Below are 22,510 nucleotides of genomic sequence, written 5' to 3'. Positions count from 1 at the left end.
GTTTTTCTCAGAGATCTACAGAATATTTATCTGGTATGATAACTCCTAACCCAGGCAAATAACCTAGAGACCAGTTCCTACAGACGCAGGCAAGAATCTCTAATCAATAAAAAGATATTTTTTTCCAATCCTCAGCTTTTTGTTGTTGTATTAAAAAAAAAATCTTCTGTGCACGATAATTACCCACACAAATGCCACATCAGTATTGTACCCTTGATTCTACTTTGGTCACAAAGCCAGATTTATCATCTCTATTTTTAGGTAGTCTCCTTTATTGAGTATTATGGCCCAAGTACCTAGAGTCATGGAGTTATTACTTCTGCCGAAGAACCATAGAAACTTGGAAATTCAGTGCTCCTTACACCATATGTGGAACTACTATCCATTTTTGTCGCAGAGGCAAATGCACCACACAGTGAATTTTTGCGTTCTGTAAATATCACAGCGGGTAGCGGGACTTGACAGTGGCAGCACAGAGTTCACCTGGGAAGCTACAACCTCACTTTAACTACAGATTGATGGACGTGACCGGCAGCTGCCAACCTGTTAGAAAGAGCAGGTATGTAAAAGGCTTTAAAAAGACCAGTCGAGGTTAGCAGTGAGGTGGAATAGAGTTAGGGTAGTTTAACTGACAGTAATAATTTCTGTGTACCCACTACCATCGGACCAGCCGGGGCTGACGGTGCCCTGGCGTTTATATAACTCTCTCAAATCTCTGTTCCACTCTAGTTAGGATGATCTATTCAATTCAATATATACAAGCAAAGAAGATGATTAACGGAGAGTACGTACTTTGTGTCACGAACACCGGTAAACCACGCCCCTGTCCCCTCTGCAATTTCTTTGGCAGTTCAGAGAGCAGACCTCGTTCTTGGCTTGCAACAAATTTGCATGATGGGAAATATAAGCAAATGACTGAGTTGTAAACCCTCCTGTGTGTGCTGTGAAAACATCGTTTGAGTTGGGCGAGTATCGAGAGAGAGGTTTAGTTACCGAATTAAAAAGAATACAGGCTGCTTTGAAACTGCTGCGGAGAGATGGATTTGTGGGGCTCGTTCTACTTTCTGAGCTCTTCCGCATATGATTAAGAAAAAAACTCACTCCACGAGCCTGCTGATGAAATGCAGCAGATGGCAGCAATGCACAAAGGAAACATGGCCCTGGGCTTATCTCGGGATCACTCTGAGCGCACAGACTTCGCCCTTCCTCAGACCGACTGCCTGGCCCAAAAGCTACTAAATGTCTCCATTTTATTGGTCTGGATTTCAACTCACTCTAGTCTATTTGTCAGCAAGTGTTTTAAATCAAGAATCAGACAGGAAGATTAAAAGCTGAACGCCTTTACAAATTCAAAAGAACGTCACTGAAAAGTTATTATAAATAAATAACCTGAAAAGGAAGAGCTGCTGACATTAAGACACACCTACTCAGAAAAAGAATGTCATCTTGACTTCATTTTAGTAATATTTTTAAAGCCCCTGTGCCAGCAAAAGGGTGAAGCAGATAAATTCCATTTTATGGCTTTTAAGAAACAGTACCTCATGGATTCACGTTTATTTGAAAAAGAGCAGTACAGCTCTCCTCAATGCCATCAGTTACAGAATTTCGTTATATATTTGCTGCAAAAAAGTATAATAACTTTCAGCAAAATAGGGTGAGACTTATAGAGAAACATAAAGTATTATTGACATGTGTTGGGAGATTATTACATAATTTTTAGAAATATTTGACTAAAAATGGAGGGAGAAAAAGAAATCCTCCTTTTGATGCCACTTAGAAGACCTTCAGCAGGTAGGTGTCCAAAGTCATTCCCACTCCCGGTTTCCATGCTGTCCCTGCTCATTCTGTATTCTGTCAGATTGATAACTCTGGGTTCCAACGCACAGCTGGAGCAGTGCATGACCCAGCTTTATGCTGCAGACAGATTTAGAAGAACTAGCTGAATGGTGCTGCATCTGATCTTCAGCCACTGCTGAAATACACATCAAACCTGAGATCAGTGATGCTCTGCGTTTAAAGGTTGGGCTGTGACCTGTGACAAGAGGGTTGTGGCCACCCTGGTGATTTGGCTCTGGAGTGGAGAGAGCCAGCACTGGCAGGGGTGATGAGCTGCAAGGTGGCTTTGACATGAGTTGTCAGGAATCATGAATTACGGGCTTGTATCTGCTCAGATTTCAGCCACTCTGTAGCTGCCTTTTCAACTGCCCATGATTTACACCCTGGCAAATCTTACAGCACCACTATGATCTCATTGCACATGGAGGCAATTGCTTTCAGCACAGCAGCGCCTGAATTCCCTATAGAGGGATCCACGTGGCCAGTCCCCGAAATAAAACTATTACCAATCTGTCTCCAAAAAAAGCACAAGCATGGCTTTGAGATCAGGAGCTAGGAAGGAAATGGGTTAACAGTATATACTGCAGTTTTCTGACCTCTTTGGGCTCCTGATTTTGTCTGTGTTTAGGACGGAAACAAACTGTTGTGAGTTAGCAAAGCCCAGGCAGCACCTAATGGAGGATACTGAAGGTCCCTTGCTTCTCCCCAATAAATCTGCCCTTGATTTTAACCAAGAGGTCAAGAAATGAGGTTTAAAAGAAAAGGCAGATGAGGTTCACTGTTAATCACAGCTCTCATTAAAAAGCACCCACAAGGAGTTAATTTTCTCTCCCTGCCTCTCTTCGTTCCTGTGGCCCAACTGCAGGCGTGCTTTGACTTTCTCTCGGGAATGCCATCAGTTTCCAGTGCTTGAGTAAAGTGCCTTAACACCTGGAAATGAAACCAGTTTTGGTTACTGTATTTCTTGAGATTTTTTTTTTCCTTAAGGAACAGTGATTCTTCTTTCTCTTTTTCAGTGGCCAGGAAAGTAAATTAATAGAAAACAAATGAACACTAAATAAAAGCTTAGTTTCTTTTTCTTTCTAAAATGACATCCAGATTTTTTTTGCCTCAGACAGCCAACTCCACTGCAAAATAGACAAACTAATTAAAATCACTGGATGATAACACTCATCTCCTGCAAGCCAGTGGCAACTAAGATATGACAACAGAAACTATGCTGCAGGTAAAACTTAGGAGTATAGAGCTGATTTTCATTAGGTCTATCAAATCTAGTAGGTACAATACTTAGAATTAAGTTTAGGCAAAAATATTTTGATAAAAGGAAGCTGATCTGGAATAGTTCTGCAGAATTCAGTCCCTTTCAGAAGGGAATCAAGCAGAGCCCAGTCCCAGAAACTTCAACGCAGAAAACCGTGTGTCTTTTCTCTCTGTCTGGCATCAGCTCAACTCACTGATAGTTCAGCTCATTGTGGAGTACGACACTTTCCTTTTCACAATAAAAAAAAAAAAAGGTGTTCTTACAATGAGTCTTACTTTTCATATATCTACATATTGGTTGCAGTTCATCAGAAAAGCAATTTCTGGAACAAACTAGTCAATGAAAATGAAAGTAATTATTTCATGACTCTAACAATAACCTGGAGGCCAGCCTGTTGGCATCCCATCTAATTACTTCATATAACATCTTTTATTCTTCGGGGCTTATTTGCTTAAAAATTTCACTGTAATGTTATTCACACTTAGAGAGAAGCAAAGCTCTAATTTCTGCCGCTATTGTGATGGATGTAAAGCAATACTACTGGCTGTGAAATAAATTAATTGAAATTATGTACAACCCTGTCTTGTTCAGATCTGCATTCAGAATGACTATCTAAGCATTTATGTAAAATCATCTACAGGCTTCACATTGAATAAAACAACAACTCTTTAACCTTTACAAAATGTATATCAAACAGACACAGAGAAGATACAAAGATTACTCACATAACCTCAGCTATCTTGGATATGTCCTTAACATAAAATTTAATCTTCCCATTTTTCCCAGCCAGCAAGGCATATAGAGTATGATCTGCTGCTGCTGGGCAGAATGCTGAGGTACATCTCTGTTAAGAGAAAGTGCTCTTCCCATATTTTGGGGATTTTAATTTCAAGTTATGACTGTCACTTAACCTTAATGTCCTTTTATGGCCTATTTTTTATTTTTATGAGGAGAATTACACGATGTTTTCTCAAAACCCCAAACCAGTTATATTCAAAGAGGTATCTGAGACAAATTCATAGTCCAAATACTTTCAATTTTGTTTTTTTAAATAAAAAATTCTTAATTTTAGCTTTCCTTTGAATATGGTAAAGCAGAAACGATTTGCCAGTGATAAGCCATACTGCAGAGTAGTTTCTCTGGGTCATTCAGTGTGTAAAAAATAAGGCAGTGCTCAATTTCCTCTGCAGATGAATCCAGAGATATTAGAAAGGATAATTACAAGAAATGGTGACTCAAAGAGGAAGAATATATTCTCTTAAATACAGCAAAATACCAAAAGAACAATAAAAACCCCCAAACAATGAAAAAAAAAGTCAAGTTAAAAAAAAAAATAGGATCTAGAGTATATAGTCTTCTTGTATTTAAAATTATTTACTCCTTCTCTGCGGGAAGCAGGGAAAGAAAATAAAAAACAGGAAATGCATTGGCTTGCAGGAGTTTGTTCTGTGGATGTAAAAGGTATGCGTCATATGGAAATTCTACCTGCTTATTTGATTACTGTTTTAACTGTTTTACTTTAAATCATAGCATGTACTATTTATACAGGCTTAAACAGAATATTAATTAGAAGTGACGGTTAAGCCTGAATATAAATCAAGATGTTAAGTGAGTAGTCTCAGTGGACATCTATAATTAGCATACGAATGTGTAAGTAGATATTAATTGCAAGCGAAGAACCGTAGATAAATCTATAGTTGTGAGTATGTAGGGGGTTAGATTTTACATGACTGCGTTCACCCACGCAACACATTGGGATAAACATGGATTCTCTCGGCTCTCAGTCTCCCCGAACCCACAGCGAGCAGCTTTTCGTCGTGTTCGTCCAGACAATGACTGGGGGTTTTTTCTCAATCAAAAAAGAATCTGGCTGGGATTCCCTTGAGCCGGGGATGCTGGGTGGCCTTTTTACAAGCCCCGCACTGAGCGCAGCTGTGCGTGTGCCGAGTGGCATTGGAGGGACACGTTTCAGCAGCGCCCAGCTCCCGGCGCCCCGAGCAGGACGTGGCACGGGGGCCCGAGCCTCGCCTCGCAGCGCCCCTGCCACCACACGGCCTTGCGTGCTGCGGCCTGACAGTGACGCCGGCACTCTCTCTGCTTCACCTATTGCCGCTGGTAGGGAGGGAATTGGGGATTTAAGTGGTTATTTCATTAGGGATTCATAAGTCTCATTAAAGCCCAGCCGACTCTCCATCAGCTCTGCAGCTCTGTGAGTGCTAACAAGTAGTTAAGGGTACAGTTTTGTCAGCAGTATAAGGATGCAAAATTCAGGGAGAGATGAGATACCTCACGATGCAAAATAGCGTTCTTTAATATTTTGAAAACAAATACTTAAAATCCTTTATGTTGTCTAAATATCGATATTATAAATACAGTATTCTAAAAATAATGTTTTAGTTATTAATAGAAACATTTTAACTGCATTTTTTGGAAACTATTATTTTTCTAAGTAGAAACCTGCTTCCCAATCAATTTTTTAACACTATGTTTTTGTCTGCACTAACAGAACTCAAACCAGAAAATAACGCTATTATTAATTTACTCCCTTGTCATTATTACCACTGCGTAACTTGCAGTAATTCACCATATATGTGAAAAATTCCACTTTTTTAGAATATACTATAGAAGGAATAGATTATAACTTTCTGCTTAATTTCCCTGCATAAACCAATAACTGAAATTTATATGAAGCCAGTCTGAGCGTTTGCATTCTGACATATATCTAAATTTTAGTTTCATTAAAAAGAGATTAAAAAAAATAGAAAAAAACTTAAGTGCAGTGAGCTGTGAATTTTCATCATCATCTTTGCTATTATTACTACTACTACTACTACTACTACTACTACTACTACTACTACTACTATTTTTGTAGGGAATATTTGGTATTAAAAATCATGTTGGAAAATTAAAACAATTTTTTAGCTAATAGTTATGCTAATTTTTAAGCTAATTATGTTTCTGATGTTCTGCCAGCCAAGGTTTATGAGGTGTTTTACAAAAGTCTGCATTTCATCTGTATTTTCTGGTAAAAAAAATAAACAAAGAGGTGTAAAAACTGAATTTCCCCAAAAGCCAAATATGTCTGGGGAAGTGAAGAACAAACCCAAAGCCTCTGGACTTGCATCCATCTCCTTTGTTGTGTCAGCAATGAAACAGAGCACCAGTGAGAAATGAAAAGGATATGTACGCTTTACATTTCTATGACTGGATTTGAACAGGAGGTAATAGTGAAAGAGTGCTGGAACTTATTTTCTTTATGCTTGGTAGACAACCTTTTAATTTTCCTAAGGCCCATCAGCACAGACTTATTATCAACTAGAGAAAATGAGACCAAAGGCAAAGAGAAAATAATCAAGCAATGCTATACCCCACAAAGTAATCCCCCAAAGACTGAAGTGCTACTAAGATGCTATATTTAGGACAGAAGTCTTCAAGGTATTTTCTAGCTCATCAGGTCTTACAGTGGCTACCACAAGCACTACATCTTGCAATTTATATTTAAACCCTAGCTGACTCCATAACTCTTTCTCCTTTTGCCTATTTACAGCCTACTCAACATCTCAATGTCTTCTGCTCCCCTTTCTGTGCATACCCCCTTTTCTCTGTTTTTCACTGATTTACACTCAGATGTTTGTATTTCCTTCTTCTTTTCCACACTGACTTCCTGACAGGGGTGCAAAGAAATCCCTCCCTTCCTCCTGCTGCTTACTTCTCTCTTTTGTCGTTAGCCCTTTTTGGTTGCATCGGGGCAGCTCCATTTCAGGGAAAGCTCTGCATAACGTTTAACACTTCACTGTATTTGAGGAACACCAGAGCCACCTAAAAATGCTGAAACAAACTGAAACGCTGGAAATGCCCAGCTACATAATTAATTCTTAAATGTGTACTTGTACTAGACAAAACTTACCTCAGGTGGCTTTCCTCGCACACCTTGCAGCTGAAGTGACATCTCAGTTATCTATGGGATCACTAAAGTAGGGGTTACTTCACATTTGACACAGAATAGAATCTTATGATTTATTAAATGCATTCATTTACTGCTAAGTAGAGTTTTATTCCACCAGTTAAAGACAGACTTTATTTAAAATTTATTTGCATTTGTACTAAATTAGAAACTGGACTGCTAGTTTATCTACTAACTATAAAAACAGGGTCTGTAACAAATGTCCTTTTCTGTTTATACCTTCACTGATATATACAGGTACACAGAAGCACGGCTTCTGCTAAAAATAGCTTCTTTCTAACATTAAGACCCAAGTTTTGATATTGTTTCCTGATCCCCTAGAAGTATGCAACTTTCCTGTCTTCTCCTGATCAGTTGGGGACTAGCAGAGCTCTGGGCAGGTCTCAGCATCTGGAGCCCAAAGTCTGGCCATGTGACTAAGGTACTGGCTGGCTCTTCCAATAAAAGAGGTGAAGGCAAACAACCTCGATTCTGTAAATTAGAAAGCAAATCAAATGGTAAATACCTCTTTCATTTTCCAACAAAATCTGGCAGTCTATAACTGTTTTAAATCTGCTGCACAGCAAATGTGTGCTTCATACTGCAAATAACCTTTACAGTTTATACACTTTGTAAAATATCAAAGTTGACCAGCTGTACTACAAACATCTTCAACCCTTTCTGGTCTATTATACATTTTATTGCATATTTTGAATGTGCGTGCAACATATGGAAACAAGTAACAGGTGTTGGTTCCTTGTTTCAGACCACAGTGTAATCACATCATTGAGGTCCTGAAGGCATTGTTGACTTGCTAAGCCTGACCCACAGTGCTCAAGAGCTGACTGTGAGGATACTCAGGCAAGAGAGAAAAGATAAGGTGTGGATTCATCTATGCTTGGGTAAGCTTAAGTAAAACGCACCAGAAAAAAAAATCGGGGAGAAGTAACTGGAAACCAGTGATTAGAAAGGACAATAATTGAATAAAACAAGAAATCAGTGAAAAGCATGAGTAATTCTAAAACTGTATCTATCATTCTCATTTAACCATAGAACGAAATACTTCATGAGAGCACCATACAATCTGACAAAATCATAGCTTTCGACGTTTCAGACCACACTGGTTTTGTAAATTTTATCTTTAAAGATAAATGCTGTTCCTCTTGGCTCTTTTTCCAGTAGAAAACAGTGTGTGTGTGGTTTGCACAGGTGTGATAATCCTGCCAGGAAATGGGTCTAACAGTACAAAAGCACTTGAAGAGATTAGTATACAAAAAAAATTGTCAAATGGTAAATGCTACTAAAAATACTTTTATTCGTAACTTGGAAGACATTTTTGCTTGCTATCCAAAAAGCCTAAATTAGTTAATACTTATAAAACAGGTGTAGGTATTAGCACAAACCACTTAGCCAATAAAGCCACTAAACCCATGGATGAAGAGAAGTGTCATATTCTTACAAGATAAAAATTCCTATCAAATATCAAGGAAGACAAATCTTTTATATTGGACACAGTATGCTTGTAATTTTGCAAATTTTGACATTTCAGCTGGTTGATCTCATTCAAAAACTGAGGCATTTGGAAACAATCCAGAAAATTATTAGGATTGTTCCATTTACACAGCACTATGGTTTTATTGAAGCTAGGCAGATACCAATAATTAAATTAAATTTTGAAAGATGCTGAACTAAACTGCTACATCTATTACTGCTTTCCAGTAATAAGGAGATGCAAAGTCCTTTCCCGAGTTTGTCGTGATGTCTTTGGCTAACAAATATATTGCTTTCTTTTTTTTAATAGGTTCTGTAATTAGAAGTAAGCTGTCCCTTTTATTACAAAGATACTCATGATTACAGAAAATGTTATTGACCTCAAGGATAGAAAACATGCATTATTTTTGGTTATTCCCAGTGCTAACATTTTGGTCTAATCCATTTTAGATCACTGGCAGACATTATTTCTTAAATCAGGACACTAGCAGCTTATGAGGTAGGATCGCATCTCACTGCCACATGTGATGCTGAAAGAATTTAAAATCAGACTGTGATTTCATGACAGCATAAACTTAAATTTAACACTTAGACCAGTGCTGTATGAACACCACAATGGCCATTGCAATTTGAAACACCAACCCAGTATAAACTCTCTCAATGTTTCAAGAATGTTGATGGCCTCGGATGAAGAAGTTTGCAGTGGCAGACTTTGGTGCCAGAGCAGGGAGTCCCTCTCTGTACTACTCTGACCTTGAGGTGTCTTATGGAGCCTCTGTTTCACCATGGCTGATGCAGAGCCTGCACAGAAAACAGTGTCAGAATAGGCACAGCTTCTCAGTAAGCCAAGAGCAATATGATCACGGGCCCTTTCACCTGGGTTGAACACGCACTCGTGGAGACAGCGCAGTGAACTGATGAGAGAGTGATGGCTGCTTTTGGGGAACCACTGCTTCACCAAAAAATATACTCAGTTCAACAGCTGCTCTTCTGAAAATAAGATTACAATCTTAAGTGGTTGCAAGTCTTTCTGCAGCCTCTGTCAAAAGATTGCAGCACTAGGGAAAAAATTAAATTGTTTAGGCTTTTTTACATAGAGGGAAAAAAATGAACGGCCAAATAACAGCAAGGTCTCCACTTGCTCCTGCAAGCTGCATTTTTTTTTAATCAGCACTCACAGCAGACTTACACAAGAAGCTTGGGACTAGCTGTTAATTTGAAACATTCACATTTTCGAGGCAGGCTTATTTGCAAGCTAGGTTGCAAATCCAGCTCTAACATACGACTTTTTCTTCTAAACAGATCAAAATGATGTGACTCTTGGCAGACTTGACCTCAACTAGAAGACAGGACTGTAAGCAGGTTTTGGGATCAGCAGAGCAGTGTTTATCCTAACATAATTGGGGATTGTTTTACATGCTATTTCTATTGGTCCTTTCAGTCAAATGAAATATCCTCTCTCAAATTCAAAATAATAATAAATAGTAAAGGTTCAGATGTTTCCTCCCTTAAAAAAAGTAAACAAAACCAGGGACCACACTCCCCCCAGGGGCTACCCTTCCCCCAATACCTTCTTATAAACATACAATATACACTGGACTAAACCAGTTAAAGTAAAATTCTTCGTATATTTGGCATTGTAAGACATTGGTGATCAGTCACATTATAAACATGCTGTAGAAAGATTGTTAACCAGTTAACTCAGGTCTCAAACATTTACTTATACATTATTGTGTTTCAAAAATTGTTCAGATAATAAATTTCCAAATACTGTACATTTTTTAATGAAGAACATGCTAATTAATGAAGATATTTCAGCAGTCCTTAGAAGGATATATATTTTGAAGCTCCTTCAGCAGAGAGGTGCTGGAATTCCTCTCTTTGTTAGTAACTTGCTGGATGTTGTTCACTTTGGGCTAATGAGTAGAAGATAATTAAAAAACCCAAATCTGACAGCACAGAATTGTTCTCTAATTCACTAATGCAGGATGTTAGCAACCAGAAAATGCAAATATCAAGCTTCTACAACAATATTAATTTGGTCACAATATACATCTGCTTTCTTTTACAGCACACATTAAACAGCAGAAGTATAGCAATTAATGTATTAATTTTATTAGAGTTCTATTTTATTATTAAGCAAAGGCTTAATCACATTTTTCCAAACAAGTGTGGGCAGTTTACTTGGTTTGATCCAGATGTTAGTATTTTTTTCTCAAAAGCTGTGAAGTTTGTGCAGTTTGAAAGGGGCCACAATCTTGAATAAATGTAACAAGGAAAACAAGAGGAGAGAACTGTCTCCTTTCAGTGCAGCATTGCTGACACAAGAATATTAACTTTTGCATTTCCTGACTCCTTACATTTTAACTAGGTAACTGTATGTGTGTATGAATGTAGGGCTTCATTTATTTATTTTTGCATCCAATTACCTAAGTTTGATGTTTTTTTAAATAAGAAGGAAAGCGAATAAAACCACAAAGCCTTCTGTTTGTGCAGTCTAATGAAGCTGATTTAGTGTTTTTGATGTGGTATTCTCTGATTCTCTGGGTAAGGCACACAGGGATAAGTGTTTCTCAGCTGTGCAGTTTAGAAAAGCCCTCTGAACAGCCAGTGTCCTTTGGATATAGCTTGAATCCCAGGATTAATAAAGCTTCTCTTTACCTGCCTTCATACAGTTTCTCAGGAAAACACTGTACATGCTATAAATAATTGAGCTGCAGCTCTGAGAACATGCAAAAAACATGGATCTGAAGCTGTTCATGCTGGACATTCCTGTAGCATTGTACAAACGGGTTTTAATGATGCAGCTTCTGTAGCAGTTTTCTTGTCCCTTGAGTCTATACACAGAGAATGGCAGCAAAAGCTGGTGAAATAAATTTGGATACTCATGTGTCAATGAGCAGCTGTCAAATGACAGCAGTTCTTTATTATTGATCCTCTCTATCTTCACAGTGATGTGAACTTCTCGACCTGTGAGAGGCACTTTGTGAAAGAGGGGCTGGGAGAGAGTATGTGACGTGCAAAGCCTACGCATTCAACTTCCACGCTCTGAGGGAGCACGAGGAGAATTCTGAATAGGTTACATGAAGTATGGGCTAAGAAGGTGGAAAAGTGCAGCACTTCCAGATGGTAGTCCATTATCTTTAGTAACCTCATGCACAAAAGTATTCATGAGGTTCTCCTTTTGTGCAGGAAATACTATAAGGCCAAATATAAAATACAGAATTAATAATTCGGATTTTGATTTAATTTTGTCTATTAGTCTAGTTTAAGAAACAGAGTGCAATCTGATAGCTTGTCACCAGAGGAGGAAGTAACATGTGCTGAAGAGGCCCTACCGCATAATAAATTATCAGAAAGAGAGAAGCTAAGTGCCCTGTTTACTGATGGGTCCTGTCATATTGTAGGGAAGCATCAGAGATGGAAAGCGGTTGTAGAGAGTTCCCTGTGACAAGTCACAGAAACTGCTGAAGGAGAAGGCTTGCAGATGTGAAAGCTATCCAGCTGGCTTTAGGCATTGCTGAATGAGAGAAATGTCCAGCATTTTATCTCTACACTGACTCATGGATACTGAAAAATGCTCTGTGGGAGTGGTTGCAGTGATGGAAGCAGAATAACTGGCAGCACTGCCATTGTGGCATTGACACTGCTGTGGCAAGATACTGCTGCCTGGGTGGAGAACCCGGGTTTGAAAATACATCATGCAGATGCTCCAGTACCCAAGAGTTGGGTCACTGAAGAAAATCAGAATAACTAGAAGATGGATTAGGCTGCTAAGATTAAAGTGTCTCAAGTGGATCTGGGTTGCCAACATAAGTGTGAATTATTTCTAACTCAGTGGGCCCATGACACCTTGGGCCATAAAGGAAGGGATGTTACACACAGATGGGCTCATGACAGAGGGGTGGAACTTATCCATGGACCCTCTCACAAAGGTTATCCATGGATGTGAAACATGAGCTGCAATGAAGCAGGACAAGCTTGTGTGGAGGATGGTGTCTGTGGTAAAACCTGGGAGGGCCTGGCAGATTGGCCATAACACACTCCTAAAACCCACCAGGGCCAGGGCCATGTGCTTGCAGTGATGGAAGCAGCCACTGGATGGCCAGATAGAGATCCTGCGTCCCATGCCACTGCCCAGAACACTATCCTGGGCCTTGAAAAGCAAGGCTTATGGTGACATGATACCCCAGAAAAAAAAGTGAGACTCATTTCTGAAACAACTTCATAGACACCAAGCCTAAAGAACGTGGCATGGAGTGGGTGTGTCACATCCCCTATAATGCACCAGCCTTCAGGAAAATCTACTGATACAATGGACTGTTAAAGATGAAACAGAACAATGGGTGGTGGGACCTTCAAACGTTGGGGGACACTGATCCCTGCTGGGAGATGGGCTGGGCATCAAGCAACAGGAGGTGAGCAAATATGTTGTGCATCATTTGTTTCTCTTGGGCTTTATTCCTCTCTCTCTCTCCTTTTCATCATCACCATTATTATTATTATTATTGTCATCACCATTATTATCAACTTTATTTCAATTATTTAATTGCTATTAGTTCATGGAGTTTATCTTTTTTTCCACTTCTCCTCCCCATCCCACCAGAGAGGCAGGGGAGAGTGAGCAAGCAGCTGTGTGGTATTTAGCTGCTGGCTGAGGTTAAACCATGACATAACTTCAAGAAGCAAATGCTCCTCAGTTAACCTCCATGATCCATGGTGGATGTCAAGCCACAGCCCGACTGTGACCTTTTGAAGATCTTCAAGAATTACATGCAGACAAGCATTTGCTTGCTCTATGGTGCAACATTGCCCTTTCTTATCTGAAAAGTTGACCCAGCTGTGGGCAGGGTTTCTCTCTCCATGTATTTGGTCACCCAAAATAAATATGGCATGATTTAACTCCTACTAACCTTCCAATACTGTATTTCAATATTGCATTCAAATTGTCCAATACAGAATTTATTTTGAAAATAATTTAAATGTAATTTTCCACTCTAACAATCAGATCCTGAGATCTAAAGCATCCCTTCCTCTTGGCATGAAAAGCACTTTATAAACATTCATTAATCCCATCCTCATCTTGAAAATGTGAGAAGTAGCACATGCAAATGTAGTTGCAAAAAAACCACAAAGTAAACTAAAGGAAGAGTAAATCACATCTGTTCCCTGGACCATCTACTCCTCATACCTCAAACTCCCAGCAATTAATCCTCAACTGAAGAACTAGACTGAAATAACCCACAAACCTTCTCCTTTGAAACACAGTACATTTCACAGAAATGTTGTTCAGCCTTCTCTATTCAGTAGCACTGTTTGGAATTGGTAGAAGGAGACTCAGAGTCTCAGAAGAACATCTGCCAATTTTCAGTTTTTAATAAAGTGGCTGCTAATGGTAGCCTTAGATAGCAATACATGTTTTGATTGAAGAAGATTTTCACCCTTTATTGCTCAGTTTAAAACATAGACTGATAATTCACTGTTTTCTATAACACAGTTTTGCCATTTAAAACTTTTTCAATAATTTTAACCTTTGTTTGTTCCTGAGTTTGATCATTTTTGTCATGAGACCTGAATGAAATCCTACCCTCGTTTTACCACGGCCTGGAAAACTAGGACACTCTGCTTCCATCAGAGCGTAAGTCACAAATTTTTACCTTTGGCATTGGGCTTAAACACACATCAGTGACAACTTTGTTTGTAAAGTCAGGTAACTCTTTTGGCTAGGAAAACCCAAGAGAATCTGAAAACTGCTACTCTCTGTAAAGCTGGCCACATAGTCTAAGGCATTCAAATCAAGACCAAACACACTTGGAAAAAATGGCAGTATATGCAGATCATCAGCATTTTGCTTAATCACTTTGTTTGCCAAATCATGTCCTTCTCTGGAGGACTGCCATCTGAACCTGGAGGATGAAAAAGCAAAGGATTCGTGCTTTTTAAAGAATGGCAAAATGTTGTCAGATCATAAGATATATGAAAAAATACTGCCAGATGCTCAATTTACTGAAACATTCTGAGAGAGTGTAGTGCAGATGAGAGTGCAGAAATTGGCTTAGGATCAGGAAATATCTTGTACTAGAACAATCAGCCAACATACAAGAAAGACCCTGGAAAAACTGTAGGATTAATTACGTAATATACATATGTTTCCCATAAACTTGACTTTCAAATTCAGAATAATTTACAGCAATTAAAAGCATTCTCCAACTCAGGTCAAGACATCAGAGTTGTTGAATTGCTGGTAACAACTAATGCTTGATATATTTTCTTTGACCGTTTCTACTACTGGAAGTTATGTTTCTTTTTCTTTTTTTTCTTTTTTATTTTTTCTTTTTTTTTCTAATCTTTTTTTATCTTTTTTTTTTTTTTTGAGAGAAAAGGAAAGATAAGCAAGCCTTCAGAAAGAAAAAAAAAACTATAGGGGTAAAAAACTGTAAGTTTTTTCAAAATCCTAGACCATTTCTTTATATCCCCGCATCATACCTATGATTTGATTGGATTTTAGCATAGTGTTGACTCCTGTTTTCTTAATTGCATGCAGCTATTGAATGAGAAGTGACAACAGAACATGATTTATATGTGACATAATAGAACAAGGTTTTATTCTGCTTCTGTTTGTGCTATTTGAAGGAATAAGTTTTTAGGGTGCCAAAATTATTGCTAGCCTTGTTAACTACTTTGGAAGCAAAATAGTTGACATAAGGACAGCCAAATCTGTTCTTTTATGAAAGTGTAATAAGACAGAAAATCATTTCATTGTCAGATAATGCTTCGGTTTATATGACACAATTAGGTTTGCAATAAACTACAAACAGATTTGATAATGTCACTTGCAACAACAATCCTGGAAGAAGCAATAGTGTAGCATTCAGCTCCCTGACGCCAATGAGCTGGAAGCAACCTGCCAAGGAGCAGCTGATTACCCAATCGAGAGTTACACGTATGAAACCGAAAACAGACTTTGACAGGCTATAGATCATATTTTTTAAATTTGTCTCCCAACTACATAACAAGCTTAGCTCCAGTCTACATGCATTAATATTCCAAGCACTCAGCTCATTAGTCTAATCAAGGGATGGGAAGACCACACAAATGTATGGATTGTTCAGCAACTCTGACCCCACTCATTCACACACATGTAATAGCCCTGCCATTCACTCATGCATAGAAATGATCACAAAAGCAAACAATGCCGTGCTCACTCATTCACTTAATTAGTTAGTCACTGTTTCACTCACTTGGTTGACTCAGTCCTTCATACTTACAGCCTTAGAATCTCATCTCACTTTCCCAGTGAGTAATGTCAATTAAAATTCACTTAAGGCCCACATAGATTGAGAAAATCAGAATGACACCCTCGGTCTGACAGATACTAAACTTCATGAAGCAATCCTTCAATGTGACTTGGAGTATTTTAAGATCTTAAGTAGAAATTTAGTGCTTCACAGGCCTTGCACAGCCTTCTCTTTTTCTCCTCTTTAACACTCCTGCTTTGAAAGCAAAAGATGGGTTTCTGCCCTCAGTATTATTTAAGCAAGCACTATTGAGAGCTAAATCAGACTTTTTGTATGCAAATTATAGACAAGGTTTCAACACTTATGCAATTGTCAGCCATCTATCCTTCAAAAAACATTTCCCAGCGTCAGTTTGCGCAGACATTCAGTTATTTCATAATTTACTTGGCTAGGGTCCAGCTCCCTTAATTTCTCTTAGCTGTGTGTTTTGTACCCAGCATGAAGACTTCAGAGAGAAAAGTGATATGTAACATTTTTAAATTGTTAAACCAATGACTTTTTTTTATTCTATGATACAAGTTGGATATAAATTCAGATTGGTCATTTTTTCCATTACATATCTGACCAGCATATTCAGCTGACACTTAAAATGTAATGTCTGTCAGTCTCTTGACCAAGTCTTGCATCCCTGCATAACAGAGTTTAATGTACAGGTCTGTCTGTATTTGTACATACACATAAATCACTGCAGCAGTGATCCTTTCATAAAGCATGGTCATAAAGCATGAAAAGCTTACCAACTTCTGGTTTTAGAAATAGATTATTTTCCCAGTAAAAGCTTTCTCAGACCAGCAGAAGAGTGTACTTTTTTTACCATTTTGATCTTCAGAGGTGTGTATATTACAAAGACCTGCATATTTGGCAAAAAATAATTAGAAATAACTAGAAATCCTTTTACCTAGGAAGTAAACTCACTGACACAATGTCACACTAGTGAATGGGTCTGTGTAATCCCTTTTCTAAACCTGCATTGATTTGGATGTTTTTATTGGGGGCTAAGACTGGAAAAGAAAAAGTCTGGGGTGCAAAAGGGATAGACATTTTGTACTTTGTACATCTCCATAAACTTTTGTGAACATTTTATTTTCATGACTTGCATTAGACAGTTTATTTAATGGGTGGATGAGTATCATTATCCTTTTACTTTCACTGTGAAGTCTTTACTGTACATCTTCTTAAACTGATTTTTGATGATATCACTTATGAATCCCGGCTAGATATAACAGTTTATCAAATCCACTTTCAAATTATAGGTATTTCTAGTCTTATCCCATAAAGGCAAGAAGACTGGGTATTTTTCTTTCAGTTTAATCAAGTTTATGTTGATAAACATTATTTTCATTTTTACATTTATGAATTTACCAACCTTGAATATGTCAGATCTCATGTGTATATATATAACATAATATGCATTATTGTAAAACAGGCATGTAGGGTTGGCATAAGTGCAAATACCTCCTACTATTTTAGATGTCAGGATTAGGTGACTCTAGGACAGGACAGGACAGGACAGTACCTTTACAAAGTAGGATCTGAAAGTAGACATGACATAAACATCAAAGAGAGAATGGGGCGGGGGGTAAATGATGCTAAAAATGGAGGCATATGAATGGCAAATTCACACAGAGATGAAAGGGTGGTTACATTTGGAGGTAATCCTTTGGAGGCGAAATGATGAACAGAGGAAAGATTTCACGACTGTATTTGCTTTTGCAAACAGTCTGACTTATCTCCCCATGCATGTTGCATGTGGCTGCCTGAAGAAGTACCTTCTGCAGCCAAACATGATGATTTGATTCTAGTCCGTGAACCCTGTCCCTCTGCTAGGGTAATTTAGCCACTGCCACCAGAGAACTTTGACACATCAGAAACACAATATTCAAATAGAGATCAGGCTTTTAATCTTGGATGTGGTCTGATGGGAGACCATTATCCATCAACACTCATTGAATACCCACTCGAACCTTTAAATTTGCAGCAAAATTCTCACCTGTGAGTGGCACACTCAGCAGTATCATACAGCTACACTGCCAAAACCACCTGAAATGAGGCCAGGGCTTTGCAATTTAAGTTCTCAGGCATATATCTTTGTGGCAATTTTGTGATATGATACCATTTAGACCTTTAAGTGGTTTGAATATAAGAGTAAATGCAGGTCAGGTAAGGAATAAAAAGAAAAGGAAAATGCAAGCAGACAAGGATGAGAAAGTACTTTTCTCACACAAATTAAGCAGCTTCTGTGACCACTAAAAAATCAGAAGTAGATTCTTTGAGGTGGAAGAATTTCCTATAGATAGTCTTAAAGACAAGTTCATTCCCAGTTGAAGGCAGGGGAAGCCAATTAATCCCTTTCACAAATTGAAATGGATGATCACATGCAATAAGGTTCATCTCTGCGTGTTAAAGAAAATTAATGGAAAATCACTTACATTGCTTCAGTTGTATAAAAACAGCACTGGAGCTTTTCTTCAGCAACATTTCTGCTTAGCCAAAAGGATACTGTCCTGCATTTAATATATAACCATAGTTTGTGTCAGTTGTTTGCATCACTCTTGCTCCCACCTTTATTTGTCTTGCATCCCCAGTAAACTCTCCCTGAACACAGTATGACAGAGCTGAGGTGGCCCAGCATACTGAAAACACTTAAACCCAGTATAAAATATATTACATACCTTTATCACAACGCACGAGGCAAACATTCAGTGAAAGGTCAGGTAGTTTTTCTGTTACTTGGGGGTGAGTGTGAGGTGTAGGTGTGTGACTGATGCGTTTGCAGAGCTAGGAACCAGCTGCATGTTGTTTCCATTCACAGCATCAGATGAGGGCAGCCCGTAAATGGCACAGAAATCTATGCATTTTCCTGTAACAGCACTGCATCAAATCCTGGCTAGGTTTAGCAACATACTCCCCGTTAAACCTTTTTTTCATGCATGCAGTCTGTCTAACTGTCATGGTGCTCTGGTGTTAGACAATACACCCACACTTGCTGCTGAACACATTTTGCACCTAGACTGAGAACATCTCCTTTGGTTGGGTGAGTTTCCAGGTACTGGCTCTTGTGACAAGTGCATCAAGTGAATTGGCAGCGACTCCTTTAGTTGCACAGCAGGCAGAGAGTCCACAGCAGGAGTAACTTCTGCTAGCAGGGACCCTTAGAGCATGGTGTGGTGCTTCTTTTGGGGGCACACCTTTGGTGGTGGCTCTGCGCTGCGGTCCTTTCCAGGCCCCAGGCCCTGTGTCTTCAAGCCACAGCACTCTACTTTCAAATGTGAGGGAAGACAGAAAGGACAATGCAGGACCCTCAAGCACCATTCCTGAGACGTGGCAGGTCTGACAGACACTGGTGTATGTGTTTGCAGTGTTTGCATGTTTGCAGTGACTCGTGTCCTCCTCATTTACCCTAATGAACACCATGCCCAAAGTTACGTTGGCCTATTTTCTGATTATTAAATTCAATTCTGCAGAGAAGCATATGGCAAACTGGGAAAAAAAAAAGAGGTCAGAAAGGGTGTGCGAAACAGTTCATAAGGTTGCATTTCTTTCAGGGAAATTGGTCCATAAGTACCATTAAGATACTAACGGAAAAACCTTTTAAAACATAGCTGATCTCAAAGTGGCTAGTTACAAAACATAGTCCTTAATTGCTTGTTAGAAGTTAACACAAACCCCCTGCTTTTTTTATAATAATGTTACAAGAGGCCAATTCTTAAAGAAGGGTAGGGTAGACTGATTTCTGTGTAATCATTGCTGTGCATAAAAGATACATGTTATTACAGATTTAGACCGTACTTACTTCAGATTTTAGATTGTACTTACATTTCCATGTATGTAAACATTTTGTAAAATCTCATCAAATTCACATGGACCAAAATGCAGAATTTCAGACACACAACAAGCTGGGGTATCAGGAAAAGTACAGAGTTAGGAAATGAATGATTAGTGTATGGATGGCACTTTTTGAATAAATAAGATATATTAAAAAAACCCCGAAACACAAAGAAACAAAGATCATGCTCCTTAAACGTACTGCTGGATGAAATATTACTTGCAGTGCTATCGGCTTTGATTGTAGGGGTAGGTGTAGCCAGGACAGGTTGTGCATCCTCCTTCCCTCCCCTCCAACGGGAAGAGAGCTCAAACACAAGCAGACGGAACCTCTCGTGGCTGTGTGACTAACCCGTGGAGCCCACCAGCCCGCGCCACAGACGAGACCCAGCTCAAAGCTGCACACAGCTTTGTTACGCTGCCATTCCGGAGCACAAAGAAAAGCGACGCTGCCATCAGCAAGTCACCAGCTTATCTACAAGAATTACGGATGCAGCTACCGGCGTGCCTGCTCCAGGCTGCTGGTGCTGGGGGCAGCCTTGCTGTGCCTCTCTTGAATGAAACCGGGTGGGCAAGGGCAAAACTGGCCAACATCTCTTGTTATTCCAGGCCAAGGTAGTTCCCAGACAGATCTTGCTTGGTTCCCCCAGCCAGCTATATGAAAAAATACCATATGATTCTGACTATAAGGAAGTATTAGGATAATAGTGCATGAAGAATAACCTATGCTTAGGAAATACTGCCTTATTTGAGATATAAAAAATACCTAAAAGAAACCAGTTAACTGTTAATTTTGCTTTGCAGCAAAATTTTGTTCGTACCTTTTTTTGCCTGGACTCGAATTGCACTCTTTTAAAGGGTGAAAAGAGGCACATAAGTATCCCCCCATGGAAGCAATCATAGTTAGGAACATTCTCTGATGCTGTCAAACAATAATTTTTATGTCTAATTGATGCTGGTGATCTAGCACTGACAAATCCTTATTCTACTATTTAGTCATACATACAATATGAATGTACAGGTTACATTCATGAGTTGGGAACGTGGAAAAAGCTCTTCTACAGTGTGTTAGCTATAAAAAAAGGGCAAATGCTTTCAACAGTTCCAGAAGGGTCTAAAACTGATATTTTTTTCTTGAGCCTGATTTGATTTCATTGTCATGTAACACGTGTATATTTCTTCAATGTTAGTCACTTTTCTCAAAAGCACTGTCACCAGAATTCACTCCTTTCAGAAGGGCTCCTCAAAATACCAGGTTTTGTAATTCTTTCAAAAATTGTTGCACTATTTTTTCCTAAAGATCCAATCTGAATGTCTCTGCATAACACAGATCCTTGTTCAAATAGTCGTTCTTTAATCACAAAAATACAGCAGGAACAGAAAACCACTTGGGTGGTTTACTCTGTGAAAACAGAAAGTCTGTATGGAGCTCGTTGCAGCATTAAACCCCTGTGTAGAGAATCAAACAATTGCTAAAATTCTCCTGGATTTTTGAGACAGCCTGAGCTATGGATCAGGAAATCAGCACCTCATGGAGTTTCTCGACTGGAGTGCATCAGTTTTAGCACCTAGATTGGAGCCTTGGTGGAGAGGTTGTTTTGCTACAGTGGAAGGGAGAAAGAGTAACTCAGTTCAAAACATGTTAAGTTTTCTAGTTTCGGGTATAGCAGATGAATAACCTTTTGTGCAGGAGAGGAAAAGGACATGATCAGTGCTGAGGTCTAGTTCACAGGGTAGGTTCTACAACGCAGATTTTTCCACCTTATGACTGAGTGTACCTGTTACATTGTTACCTCATGCTTATTTAACAATTGTTATTTTTCTTGCTGACTACAACCAGATCACTTGAAGTGCAACTTGAAGCACCAAAATAAATTACAAAACCTAAGTTGTGAAGGTTGTGAATGACTGGGTAGCCATTTTGGTGGTGGCAGCCATCTTGGTGCAGAATAGATTCAAAATAGCTGAATTTCCAGAAATGACTAATATTTTTCAAATGTAATATTTTAAAGACAATCTTCCCAATTGTCAGCCACTCCACTAGAATTAGAGGAAGGATATAGCTATCTACTACACTATGACATGTAACAGTAACAGGAAATAATTTCTGCTGCATGGTTTTTTGCTCATAACTCATGAAACCCCAGAGATTAAAAAAAAAAAAAAAAAAAAGAAAAATGAGCTATTATTAGAAACCCTTTTCAAGGCCATGAGGTAAATCAAGAATGTACAGTGTAGGAATGCCCACACTTGAGATCTCACTCCAAGTTTAATACACAATGAAGTCTGGAAATCTTAAGTATTTACACTTAGAGATTACAAAAACACACGAGCACATTGCCTTTAAGCAGAGCACCAAGCCTCACTTGACATGTAAGCCAACTGCATTATTTGGGAATGAAGGTGCATTTGTGATTTATTTCCCCCGCAAGAGACTTTTATCACTCAGGACCTCATTACCGTGGCCGCTGCTCATTTTTGGAGCTTTGACCCTGTAGAAGCACTAAGGTATTCACACGAAAAAGGGGAGCTGATATTTGGTGAGGGGGCATGACGGAAGTAAGGATGTGTCCATTGCTCCAGAGCACATCGGAAGTGGCACTTGATGTGGGGACGCATCTGAAAGGGATCTAGTGACAAGGGAGGTGCAAGCACCCATTAGAAAATGTATCTCGGGATTTTTATTTTTCGCTGCTGAAGAGGAGTAAAGGCTGGAGCGACCAGAGAGCAGGACCGCACCAGAGTAAAGGTGCACGAATCCTCCAGGTTTAAATACAACCTCGGCAACAAGATTGATGAGCATGGTTCGCGGACTAGAAACGAGGGAAAACGACAGCAACCTTAGAGGCTGGAGAC

Source organism: Corvus brachyrhynchos, unplaced genomic scaffold (assembly GCF_000691975.1).
Source record: "Corvus brachyrhynchos isolate BGI_N302 unplaced genomic scaffold, ASM69197v1 scaffold94, whole genome shotgun sequence".
In the NCBI taxonomy this organism is placed as follows: Eukaryota; Metazoa; Chordata; class Aves; order Passeriformes; family Corvidae; genus Corvus; species Corvus brachyrhynchos.
Note: the sequence above shows the minus strand (reverse complement) of the source record.